General features: G+C 44.2%; 1 protein-coding gene across 1 annotated transcript in view; it reads right to left on the bottom strand.

Annotated features, from left to right (window-relative positions):
- SLIT1 (slit guidance ligand 1) overlaps window positions 1–13,818 on the bottom strand; it is an 899,254-nt gene that overhangs the window by 579,074 nt on the left and 306,362 nt on the right. The window lies entirely within an intron of this gene.

The following is a 13,818-nucleotide window of genomic DNA, read 5'->3' as shown; positions in this document are numbered from 1 at the left end:
ACTCACTTTTATTGTTACTTTTTTTGGGCCTGTTTACAACCCTCCAGTGGGTCTCAGTTTCGAGAGCTGTCTGCATTTAAAAACAATCCTGTGCCACTATGCCAGCATAATTTCGGCATGAAGACCCACTGTATCTTCACGTGGGCGGTGCATCCTCCCGCGGCCGGACTGCCGCGGTAACATCTTCTCCCAGTTGTCCTGTGCTCGGAGGACGCTACTCCAACAGGGATTGGGTTCTCCGAACCTTTATTGACAGCAGGCAGTTCCCCAAACAGAGTATGTTCATCGACGCCCTGATGCGTTTCGAGGCAGCTTGCCTCTTCTTCATAGGGCAAAGTAGTTTGTGCACGGCTGCGCATTACAACCCTTTTGTTCCCTTACGCATGCCGCACCCACCTGGGTATTTCCACAGCATGCTGGGCGTTGTAGTGCTATTGATATTCACGAAGTATTTTACTAGAAATATATATATATATATATATATATATATATATATATATATATATATATATATATATATATATATATATATATATATATATATATATATATATGTATATATATATATATATATATATATATATATATATATATATATATATATATATATATATATATATATATATATGCAAGTTACCTAAAAGATCGGCTCGCACTCTCGGGGGGGTTTCAAATCCAAGTCGGATTTATTTGCACAGAAGTCACAAGAACAGACGCGTTTCGGCGGTACGCCTTCGTCAGTATCAGGCGGCCGCCATGACGCTACAGTTTATAAACATAATCGCAATGACTGTTGCTACAAGAAGTCTCGCGGGATCTGTCCCAAACAAGCACCATTTTGAAATCAGGCAAAACACAAATAGCGAAGCGATGCAAAGAAAGTTACACACTGAAAAATAAAGTATGTACATTTTCAATAAATTTAGCCCTCAGATGGGCTTATGTTGAAGTGGTGCTGCGGTAGAAAATTTCATTCAGAATCACATAAACCGCTCAAATGTTAACTTAACAAGTAAAACTGTACTCAATCAATAGAAAAATAATGACCATGATTAAATAAAGCAAAAGCACCCTTCAAAACAATACAAATAACATCGATTCACGCCTGATGTATCATAGTGCAGCAAAAGTGATTGTGAATAAAGACAATTACTATATACAGTATTTACAAATGTACTTTCAGTTCCTCCCCCATGTTGAGTCCCAGAGGTGTTTTAGTTGATAAATCAATAATATATCGGGACTCTAGTCTCCTTGGGCATTTGGCTCTATCGCCCCCTCTGGGATCTTGTGGTACATGGTCAAGGCAGAAATAACTCAAGAGTTTACGGTCACTATTGTGGTGAGTTGAAAATGACGGGCTACTGGATAATTATTGTCGTTGTTTTGAATTGCCCTCTGATGCTCTAGGATGCGGATTTTGGCAGGATGTATAGTGCTCCCTATGTATTTAAGTCCGCACGGGCAAGTAAGACAGTAGACCACAAAAGGGGTCAAACAATTCATAAATTTCTTGATGGTAACTGGATCGTGTTTCCCTGGTACGGAATAGCTAACAACTTTCCTACTACCTGCACATGCCTTGCACTTGTTGCATGGATAAAACCCACCTATACCTTGTATGCCTCTGGCAGTAGGGGGCAGATGGCTCTGTACCAAGTGATCTTTAAGTGACTTGGTTTTACGAAATGTTATACAAGGTTGGGTAGGAATGTCGCGTCCAATAACAGGGTCAGACTTCAAAATACTCCAATTAGAGTACATAATCTTTTTCAGGCTCTTTGCTGCGTTAGAAAAATTAGTAATGAGCCTCAGATTAGTAGATCCTTTGGTTTTATCTATTTTGGGAGTCTCTTTAATCAGATCAGTTCTACTCTTAACCTCAGCTTTCTTCCAAGCTTCTCTCAGCACCCTATCTTTGTAACCTCGTGCCCTGAATCTATCGAGGCTGGCCAGCCCTGCCTCGTTTTAGTCTTCAGGACGGGAACTGTTGCGTTTGATACGCAAAAGTTCCCCATAGGGGATACTATTCTTAAGGTTTGTGGGGTGACTGCTGCGTGCATGGAGCACTGAGTTACCCGCTGTGGGTTTCCTGAAAAGAGCCGTCTGTAGCTTGCCATCAGTTATGAATACTCTTACATCCAAATAGTTCACCTCAGTATTACTAATTTCACCTGAAAATGTCAAATTAAGGTTGTTGCTGTTGAGATGTCTGATATAATCTTCAACTGACTGTCTACTCCCTTTCCAGACCAGAAAGAGGTCATCAATGTACCGCCTCCAAATTATGGTCTTGTTGACCCAATGGTCACAGGAGTCCGACCAGGCCGCCCGCTTCTCCCACCAGCCGACGAAAAGATTCGAGTAGCTGGGGGCGAAGCAGGCTCCCATCGCCGTCCCCCGTTTTTGTCGGTAGATCTGGTCCTGAAAAATGAAAATGTTGTTAACCAAGCAGAAACGGAGAAAGTCAGTGAGCATTTCACTGTGCTCCCTATGTTCTGCCGGTCTTTGTTGCAACACCTGATTGATTACATCCAAGCCTTGTTCATGTGAAATGCTTGTATACAAGCTGGCTATGTCTAAGGTCACCATTAGATAATCTGATTCCCATGGGCTCCCATCAACATAACCGAGAAAGTCCTTAGTGTCTCTCGTATAGGAAGTCATTTCCTCAACAAAAGGAAAGAGATAAAAGTCTATAAATTTAGACATATTCTCCAAGAGACCTCCAACAGATGAAATTATGGGGCGGCCTGGAGGTTTTTCCGGGTCTTTGTGCACCTTCGGCAAATGGTAATGGTGGGAATCTTGGGATTACATACTGACAAGAATTTAAATTCTTCGATTGACAGCATTCCTCTTGTGTGCCACTTTTGTATCAGTTTTTCATACTGAGTGATACTCTCCAAATATTCTTTCATCGCAATAGGTGTATAATTGTCACGATTGCTAAGTTGGAGAAGTGCTTCACGGCAGTAGTTTTTACGGGTTTGCAGAACTACATTGCCGCCCTTGTCGGAGGGTTTTATTACAATGTTCTTGTCAGCTGCCAAATCCTTTAGCGCCTTCCTTTGTTGAAATGTCAGGTTCCACATAGGTCTATGATTTTCTGCTGGGTTCTCTCTTAGATTCCGCAAGTCCAACATGACCTTGTCGTGAAAAACGTCAATGGCGTCCGAGTTAGAAGGTGGGACAAACTTTGAGACTGGTTTGAAAGGGCTGGGTTCTCTCAACTGGATATTGCTGGCGGATGTTCCAGAAGTGCCCATATCTGGTGCTATTTGTCTAGTTGTAACACCTTCTGTATTTAGATCTTCCAGAACTGCAAGAAGCTCCAACTCCTTTTCGTTAATGGGGTTGGGCCCTGATGTGTGGGGAGTGCCAGGTGAGTTGATGTCCTTAAGTTTAAAGAATTTATATAGATTCATTTTACGCACTAGTTTAAAGACGTCAATGCGTGTCTGTACAAATTCAAAATTGCTTGTTGGACAGAAGGTAAGTCCAAGCTGTAAGACCGATGTTTCTGAGGGTGTCAGAATCTATAATATAATCAGAATATATATATATATATATATATATATATATATATATATATATATATATATATATATATATATATATATATATATATATATATATATATATATATATATATATATATATATATATATATATATATATATATAGTGCATCAGGTAAAGTGGCACCAGGGACCGGAAGACAGGAGGTTTCATTTTTCCTTGCATTATTACTTCTGCACCACCGGTTCATGTTCAACTACAAGGGTAAGTGTGGGTGGAAAGAATCCATAGGTTAATGTCAAGCCAAGTACATTATGCAGAGCAGACACACGTGGGCCACGGTTTTGGAACCATGCATCCCCCTACAGCCCCTGCGGCTCAGCGGGGGAATCCTTCATGGGACCCCCAACTCTTCCAGGGCCCCCCATACAATAAGAAGTGGGCCCCTCGTGGGCCTCTCATCACGTTCTTCAGGGGGCACGTCTTTTTTCCGTTACGCCACTAAAGGCACGTGGGCATCGTGTAACGTATCCCAAGCAGGCCCAACTGTCAACACCAGCCCAGTCATTTCCTCTTGTCGTGTACAACGGGGCCAACATGTTCACAGTAATTGAATAATGAAGAGAAAGTTAGAACGCCGCGGCCCTTGCTGCTTTTGGCGCGTGTTCCAGGCATTTCGGCAAATGTAAGCACAGACTTTGAGCAGTGAGTTTTTGGGGGTACTGTAACTTTGTGCTGGCAACCGCAACAGAGTGCAATAAAACTCTCTGGGAAATGCACTGCCTTTAATGTGTGTAGGAAATGAAAACTAAAAAGGAGAAAATGCAGCTGTCCTTTTATTGGGGGACACTGAACGCCTGGAGCGCAGCAAGAAAGAAAGCTCGGTCTGTGTCTATATTTATAAACGCATTCTTAATAGTTCACTCTCGCTTCTCCTGTAATCTAGTCCGCATGCACGGCAGTGTGCATGATGCTTGTGCCAGCCTTGCCACCTATTTCCCCCACACATACATGTAGAGACAGCGACACTGCTCAATCTCAATTAATAAACATAGAAATGGGACACGTGTTCCTGCGTGATTTATTTATGACTGTCGTCCTCTCATTCTCTTCCTTAGGCATAGAGTAGAGAGTAATGAATACAATTAGCGAGGGTGTCTCAAGCCTTCGGGGAGAAGCTGTGACCTAGAGATGGAGTTCTCAACTTCGGAACAAGCAGGGCTGGACGTTAGAACAATTTACTGTGGGAACCATTAGGTGGTTGTGGGATTTTGGGAGAGGTGGCACCGGTAAGAGCTTGAAGTGAGAAATGGTTGAGTCACAAGGACCCCAATCAGCACATGAATTACCAATACATATGCTTAATTTTCACAAACTTTGACCTCAAACAAATTTACCACAAGAACACATGCAATAGGAAAGTCGTTCTGGTTTACTTTATTGGAAACAGACAGCATTTTCAGATAGGTCAGGGTACTGTGGCCTACACTCAGAGCTCTCAGTTTATTAAACAAATCTCAGGGTGATGTAATGGTAAGGACGGTCATCGTGCAATAGCTTAAGAGGTTAGTGTGCCTGCTGCAGTGCACTGTGTGCAATATGCAGTTGATGCTTTCCTATCATAGTAACACAGCTCATTGGGGTCATCATTCATTGCCAAGAGCCTGTTTATCATGTAGGTCATAAGTCCCAATCATGGTAATATTGGTCTCGGTGTTTACTTCCTGCTGTAACATGTATGTAACCTGCACATCATAAATTAGAATTCCTGTAGTTCTAACCTCAATCTTTTATTCTAAGCTTGATAAAAAGGCTCCATTAAGTTGGATCATAAATAAACATCTATTATAGGTGCAAGATCAATTCCGCCTATACTGCCTGCTATGTAAATGTCATTATTAGTGTAATTCCAGACACACATCTATTTACATACAGCGCATTCATAGACTTATGTACTTGACATAACGATAGGGCTTGAGGTAGTTTGGATGTATTTCTTGCTCACTGTGTGAAGTTACTGCCTGAGGACATTTGTGTCTACCTTCATGGACATCGCAATCTGGAGGCAAGAGGAAATTCCTATGCCCCCAGGAAGACACCATTTAAATAACAAAAATGATTGAAGTGAATTTTTAGCTGGTCAGCTTTGCCATCGAAGAAGGAGCCTCCAGCCCTCTAGAGCAACTGCTGGCTGCAGATAGGCATCACACAGTACATACGAAATGTGCATGGGTGTCACTATGTGTCTCACTGCTTTATTGTATTGCCACATTTATATATAGTTTGCAACCCCTATATGAGGCCACGAAGTACATGCCTAAATGGGTAGCATGCTACGCCATGTACGATTAGAGGTTTCAGGTGGGTGGCCTTTGTTTTCGTGTTTGAGAAGTGTTTCCATGTCATGCATGAGGACTACTGAGGTGCAGTTATTGCATTATTGGACGCAGCTACTAGCAGTGTGGTGTAGAAGTGTGAGAGACTGGTGCACAGTTTATGGCTTTCACTAAGCCGGCAGCTTTGAACAGCTCTGGAAGCCAATTTATGGCATTTCCTATGATTGTAATCCACCCATTACTGCACTTGGATGTCCATTCTGAGATATTTTGTTTAAGCTTAAGTGCCTGAGCAGGCATAGGTTGGAGGAAGATACAGTGGGGAGAGCTGTTGTGGTGGACTTTGATAATAATATACCACATTTGGTTGTCATTGTGATATGCCAAGAAGCAGTCATAGTATGTAACCTGTCGGGACCTGCAGTGGAGGATGAATTTAAAGCCCTTCATTGGCCAGCAGCATTTGGTAAATCTCTACAGTCAGTCTAGGCTTGTTCAGTTGTTGATGGGTGGATTATTGCTCTGGACTGGTACAGTACTGGGTGATGGCGGTGATGGACATGACCCGTAATAGTCAGTGGTGGCTTGCATAGGGCATGCTGCGGGGTGGTGAGGCGGGTGGGGGAGGGGCAGGGTGGTGGGTAGTAAACTGAGACATACGACGAAACCAAGGAACGTAATAATTACTTTCCTCCATTCCGTCATATGTCTGAGTTTACTACCCCCACCCTGCCCCTACCCTGCCCCGGCCCACAGCACACCCTATCCGAGCCGCCACTGGTAGCAGTTATGTTTTATGTGAATTTAAGAATGTCAAGAAGTGTAAGGGAAATTATTATGCAGCTCTATGAGCTTAAATCGTCTGTCTGATCACTGAGCGTAATGGTATTAGTGTGAACTAGGAAAGTTATATATTCTGTTGTATTGTAATACATAGTGCTAACCTCTCTTGATGAGGTGTGGAATTGCTTTACGTCAGGCAGCATGCTGCTCTGGAACCCAAGATTAGTGTTTTCCTTCCAGTGGTTATTGTTGGTTACTGAGATTAGTCTTGTACTCTTAAGAAATCCATTCCATGCATATATTCCAGTTTCTAAATTGACCAGATTACCAGGAATTAAGTGTGATCTTCAGTGGGAGGGGGTAGGTGAATTCATACAAATGAATGGAAGTATTAATAGATGAGCTACAGGAGGTTAGGTATTGTTAGGATGCAGGGCTCTGACTTTTAAAGGAGAGATTGTGATCCTTGAAATGAGGTACAGGTAATTTTCAGATATACAATAATAGACATTAAGGCAAACATGCATATGATTTAGAGCAGGCTGTGCTCAGAGAGGAGAGGCATGTAAATGGTGGAAAGGAGCTTCATTTGAAAGAAAAGGGATAAACAACAATCTGAGATTTTAAGCCATAGCCAGGTTTCACAAAAATACAGAGGAGGCTTTTTTGAGATTACACACAATCATAGGATGCAAAACTGTAGCAATAAACACAATTATTTTCATGTGAGCTAATGCTATGTTAGGCACTTTCCATAAACACTAGAAGCAGGCAAAAAGCATATCCTGTGAATGGGTATTGCTGGACTCCCGCTATAGTAAGAACAGCTGATCAGCTCAAGGGTTGGGAGCATAAACTAAAGGATCCAAATGAAGGAACATGTGAGAGATTTAAGGTGCTCAAAGACAGTAGTGACCTTATGATCATGGCAATGTGAGAGAGTATAAGGGGTCAATAACACAAACATTAAAATGGAGATTCTACAAATGCGGGAGTGGATGTCTTCTGAAGTTCACTCTTAACCCCTTGGGTGCTTATGACGAGTTCAGCTCGTTATTAAGCACAGTGGCGCTGTGCTCGTGACGAGCTGAGCTCGTCAAGACTGCCGTGGCGCGCCCACGTGGGGATAATTCCGCTGCTGTGCGTTCCATGAAAATGGGCGTGCTCATGACGAGCTCAGCTCGTCATGAGCACAGCGCCACTGTGCAGCATGACGAGCCGAGCTCGTCACAAGCACCGCGGCGCCGTGCACGGCCCCCCTCCACCCGGACCACGGGGGAATTAGCCCCACGGCAAAGGGGTTAAGGTTGGTCTCACATTAGTAATTATGGATAAAAAGTTGGACCCATTTTGGATGGCCCTAGTTTTGGCGTGGCACATGATTTTTAAACAGTGGTAGTGTTTTGCTTGCATTCTTGTGTCACGAAGGTGGAGACCCAGACAAGGATGTGAGGAGGATTTGGACAGGGCTTGTAACACTGAACTAGGACACTCGAAGAATGGCTGCTGGAACTGCAATCCATCTGGTTCCCACTCTATTCCAGCACTGGGAAAAGCAAACAACAAATTGTTCACAGAAAATTGCTTCAGGTCCCTTTGTATCAATTGCCTTAACTGCCAAAGGAAACATGGTAAACACTAGTATTACTCGCTGTACAAATAAAGAGGATGTGTACACATCTCTGAATTGATTAGCAGAAATGACAGTGATATAAAGTGGCAATATTTGATTTCTTAGCACCCAAAAATCATAATAACCGAAAACAGGGAAAATTACTCATTCTTGTACATACCTCTTCACTTTAAACTCTTGTGAAAAGGTCAAATGAAGTGGAAGTTTTGCACTCATCCCCAAATGCGATGCAGTGCGTGCAACGAAATTCGTTTTATTTATTTAAATGTTTACTTACCTGTAAAACTCCGTAATCCATACATTACTACCCCCCATTTGCCCCTCCCCCTCCCCAGGTCACCGCCCTGCAGGTACTCCAATTACCGACCGCGGCTGCATACAGGTTCATTTTCATCCCTGCTTTCTCCACTTGTTGCTGTTTTTCCCATCTTTCTCTTTCTCCTCCTTTCCTTCTTTGCGTTTCTTACCCTTGTTGTGGTTCAAAATCAGATGAGGAAACGTACGCGCCCGTCCCCAAAAAATAGTGCCAGTGGGTCCTACCGGCTCAAAGTAAGCACTCTACCACCTCTGGGATGAAATACAGAAATATCAGTCTCGGAATCCTTAAGATTTCGCTGGGATGCACAGGGGCTGATAATATGCAGCATTGGTCAAACTAATTTTCAGACCCTCAGTTTGTTGTGACTGTTCCTAGTCTAATCCAAGCGTGGAGGCTGGAAGTGAGTGACACTGGCACGAAGCGTTGGTGCTAGCTGACATCTTTCCCAGAACAACAAGATTACTTTGGAAGAAGAAGCTGTTCTTCAATGATCAATGAGGTATAAGCTGTCTGGACCAAAGACCCCCATCTAAAGTAGAAACCTGATTGGCTGAGCCTCTGATTAGTATTACCGAGCACATGCTGCAACTCTCTAAAGCTGTGCTCTAGGTGGTAGAGCTGCCCAGCCAATGCAGTGCCTTCGCTCAGTTAAATCATTTGAACGGCTTGATTTGTGCATGCTGGCAGTCTTCTGATGGCAACACCAGGCCTCCCCTTCATGCCTCAGTCACACTCTCCTTAATAGCAGAGTACAAGCCAAAAGAACCAGCCCGCCCTGCACGTTGTGGAGTGGAGCACCTTGGCAAAAGCCAGACAGATGAACCTTTAGAAGCTAAGAATATGCCCGAAAGTTATTGGAAATTCTGCTGTTTTTGGCACAACAACTTTCAGGGGGAAAAGTTTAAAGAAGCAAGGGTTGCATGACTGGAAACTGTGCAAAGGATGAAAGAACTACACAGTGGTTGTCCTGGTACTTGCCATTATGAAGAGTTTCCCAGCATGCACCGAGTCAGGAATGAGATTCACTTCCATCACCTAACTCGTGCAAACACACAACCCATTGTGGAGACAGTAAAACGTACTCAAACATCGACAGCCACATTACTTCCAGCATAGACACTGAATACTCAAGGGGGGCTGATTTGTTTCTGCTTTAAAAGCGTCCCCGGGCTTTAGATTTCATTGCTGGAGGTGTGCATAGGTTGAAAGACCAATGTGAGCAAAACTAGCTCCGAGAGGCTCTTGCCGAATATATGCACAGTGCATGCCTATCGCATCCACCAGCGAGCACGTGTTCAAGAGAGGATTGAGACATCAGCGAGAAGTGAAGGAGGGGAAAAGCCGCAGCGAGGCGTCTGAGTGCCCGCTCCCCCCACCTCGTCTCCAAGCGGGATGAAAGTGTTACTCTTCCCTCAATCACAGTTTACAGAGCAGAAGACAGCAAAACATCTTCAGTTACAAATGTTCCCCTCAGGCACAGTTAAAAATTAATCTCGCTATTCCTGTCGGTGAGAGACGCAGCTACAACTGTCTGGACAGCCCCAGGGAGGCGCGTCCGCCGCTACACGGCGCTCTAACCACGGAGAGGATGGGGAGGGGGGGGGGACACATAGAGAAATGTGAAGTTTGCAGGCATGCGTCTCTGAAAGACCCTGCAAGAGCTGCCTGCCTAGCATGTGTCTGGCTGACTGTCACCAGCTCCTCTGGCCTCTCGTATATCACTGGGTTGTTGCAGAATCTCATTTCTCCACCTAGTTGTTAGGACCAGTGGTGGGGTCTTTTCCAGTGCTGCTACTGAAAGAGGGAGAACGTGAAATATAAAGTAGCAGGCATCCTCAAAACCATACCGCTTCCAAGACACACTCGCATAAATGACATCATTTCCGATTTAGGTGCATCCAACAATGGTCTATTTATACCAAGCACGTACGGATTCACTGCTATACACCGCACAGTTGAATTCAGTCTTTGACATGAAAAAACAAAAAGTACAAGGGTTCCTTCTCTTGTACTACCGCCCTCTCGAATCGTTCGCAGTGAATAGCCTCGTTCTGAATTTGAAATTGAACACAAAGGTGTATGCACCGAGTTGTTTGTGTTCAATTTCAAATTCAGAACGAGGCTATTTACTGCGAAATACTGAATTTCCATAATAAATTATGACTTCTCCTGCCACTTCCAAACTACACTCAGCATCAACATACTGTGTATCAAAATCTCAAGGGATGAGGTGGGTGGGGTGAGGGGAAGGTTCAATGCTGTTTTGCAACACTGTGTTTCACCTGTATCTCTGTTGCTAAATAGTCTTCATCAGGATTTTCACATTTTTCTAATTACGTCTGATGAAAGTCTATCCTGCGCCTCCATTTCAGCATCTTATGGAATAGCTTCTGCATGAAGTAGTATACTCTCCAGACAATATTCATAGCCAAAATGATCCAATTGCTCTACCTTTAGGCCTCTAGGTATTCACTGCTAAAGTAGCACTTCTAAATTTTCATTCATCTGGATACTGTTTTATTTCTCTTGAGTCGTATCTGTTATGCTGCCCTGCGGCTTCAGTCACCCTTGCATTCCTCTGTGGAGTGCCCAATTGTTAACTCTCACGGCACTATATTGACATGCTAATTTTGAGTAAGGTCCTTGCATCTGTGCCTTCTCTGCATTGACTCCATTACTTAACTTGCAGCTGCAGCTGCTTTTTGGTTCATTTGATCGACTTTATACACAACAAAGTTTCAACATTTGTTCATAGGAAATCTCTTCCATGGTACCTGATTTGTGTAGGGCACCAGGTAGACTGGGAGGTGTGCATTGTCGCAGCGAGCACCTGAACATATGTAACTACTTATTGAGAGCTGATCCCACCTGGTCATCTGTCAAGGCGGGTCAGAAGCCTCAAGGCTTTGAAGAGAGAGGGTGAGATACTGAGGTTCCCCATGGCACTGGACATTCTCCGTTGAGTGAGCCAGTTCAATTCACATGCAGGATTGCCAGGTGTTGACCCGGACTACAATGCCATGCGATCAGTCATGCACTCAACCAAATATGCCAGTGGTGGAGGGCAAGAATATAGACCCTTCGTGTGAGACCTCCATTCTGTACCTCCATCCCATTGTGGCCAAGCCCAGAAAATGCTCCACCATGACTATTTTGGTAAGGGACACACGGTTGTATGCGGTGTGTCATTTTACCACAAGAAACCCTGGCCTATTTGTAAGTCTCCAGCATTCGTAAGTATCTTTCAGAGGTGGCTTTTTAGCAGCTTTTTGAGTTGGTACCTGGCTAAGTGATGGCACTCAGAGGTTGAAGTTATTTTTCCACCACACAAATTCACAAACGAAATCAAAATCCCGAATCCACTTATTTCCTACAGAACCTTAGAAAGCATTGAGCTGTCACACACCTCTGCAAGTGTCGTAAAACTTTTGTAATAATTTACAATACATAACCACCAACCACAAATGCACAAGATTCTGTGCCACTTCAGTGGGGGTGTGTGTGTGTGTGTGTGTGCCCTTTGTGTGCACGTGTGTGTATGTATGCGTGCATGTGTGTCTGTGTGTGCATGTGAGTGTGTGGGCACGTGTGTGTGCCTGTGCATTTGTGTTTGTTTGCATGTGTGTGTGTGTGGACATGCGTGGATTCACTATTTTTCTTTTGGAAGCAGCAAAACTGAACAAATCTAGTATCCACAAAGTTCATGCCAGAAGTCCTGATCTCCACCCCTCTGTGGTAAACATATTTGAACCTGATACTAATAATTTCTTGCTCTGCCCTCCCTCTAAACATGCACCATGTAATCTTTCTCCACAACAGACAGAGGGCCCTTTGTAGGGGGCTGTGGTAGGAGAGGTTCTGCGTGGGGGAGGGAGGCGGAACGGCACGGAGAATGGAAGCCTTACCACAAGTACAGAGGCGCCCACTGGGCTTGAAACGCCAACTGTGCGGCGCACAGCTCCTTCAAAGACCAGAGTTTGCCTTTGATCAGAGGCATTATTTTTTAAATTATACGGCAGAGAGCGTACTAGGGCTAAACCAGATAAAAGCATGAAAAATGTCAAAAGAATAATCTGACTTGTATTAAAATAAACTACGGTGTGATGTTGTAGTGCTCACATGGGATGGTTCCAAAGCGTGCAGGGAGGGGGGGGGTATAATTTATACCTTTACTTTAAGTCTCGAGTAGGAATGAAGCAGGACACTGGCTAACAGCAGATTGAGCTCAGAATCGACCTGAGCTCAATCTGCTGTTAGCCAGTGTTTCTCATTTATGCAACTGCATTGTCGCATTTCCAAAATCAAACTTTCATCTAGTATGAGACAAGCGAGCACTACACTGGGAGAGACCAAGAGCTGGCAGCTCGTGCACACCAGACCAAGGTGGGCTTATTCGACCCCCTGAACATCTGGTTCTGGTCTGGAAACCAGCCTCCACGGGCAGTGTGGGGCAGAGTGGTTAGTGATGGTCTCCCAAACTCCTCTTGCGCCTTTAAGATTTACCCTGCTGATACGGAATGATGGACGAAAGCTGGGCAGGTAGGTAGTGGCTTCGACTATGGCACCATCAGGCAGTCACTGGCCCGGTATAGGCTGCGCACCACAGCGCTTTACGCCATCCGCCATATTTTTTGGTGTACAGTTGGGTCTGCCCCAAAGAGTTTTCAGTAGGCATTCGCGGTATAAATGTCAATCTGCCCCCCACACAACACCCATACTACATCACATCATGCAGAAATCTTGATACTCTTGGGGTTCAATCAAAGGATGGGCAATTGGCCATAATAGCATGATGTACATGAAGGAACAGCTCCAGTCTAAGGCGAAGTAGAGAGGGAGGGGTAATTACTTGCTTCTACCCCCGCACGCCTGTGTTCTTTTTCTTGTTCCCATGTTGAGAGAGTGATTGTGTGTGTGTGAATGGGCCTGTGCCATCTTTCGCGCTATTTGTGAGTGAAGAGGGAACCGTATCTTTTGGACACAAACTCATACGAATGATGCTAGAATGAGTAGTCATGTTATGTTAGTCTATTTTTGCAACGAGCAGCAAGACTGTGGTTACCCTCGCATCATCTCTGAATTACCAGAAAAGACTGTGCAACAGATAGACTGTTGTTGCCTGCGGGAAAACAAGTTTTAAGACAGTACACCCCTGAATTAGGGTGTAGCCGCAGACTGCCCCTCGGTCTGCACCTACTGACAATGCTCTGTCACTTGCTCTCATTA

Source organism: Lissotriton helveticus, chromosome 5_1 (genome assembly GCF_964261635.1).
Source record: "Lissotriton helveticus chromosome 5_1, aLisHel1.1, whole genome shotgun sequence".
Classification (NCBI taxonomy): domain Eukaryota; kingdom Metazoa; phylum Chordata; class Amphibia; order Caudata; family Salamandridae; genus Lissotriton; species Lissotriton helveticus.
The sequence above is the reverse complement of the archived record's forward strand: the minus strand, read 5'-3'. Positions and strand labels throughout refer to the sequence as shown.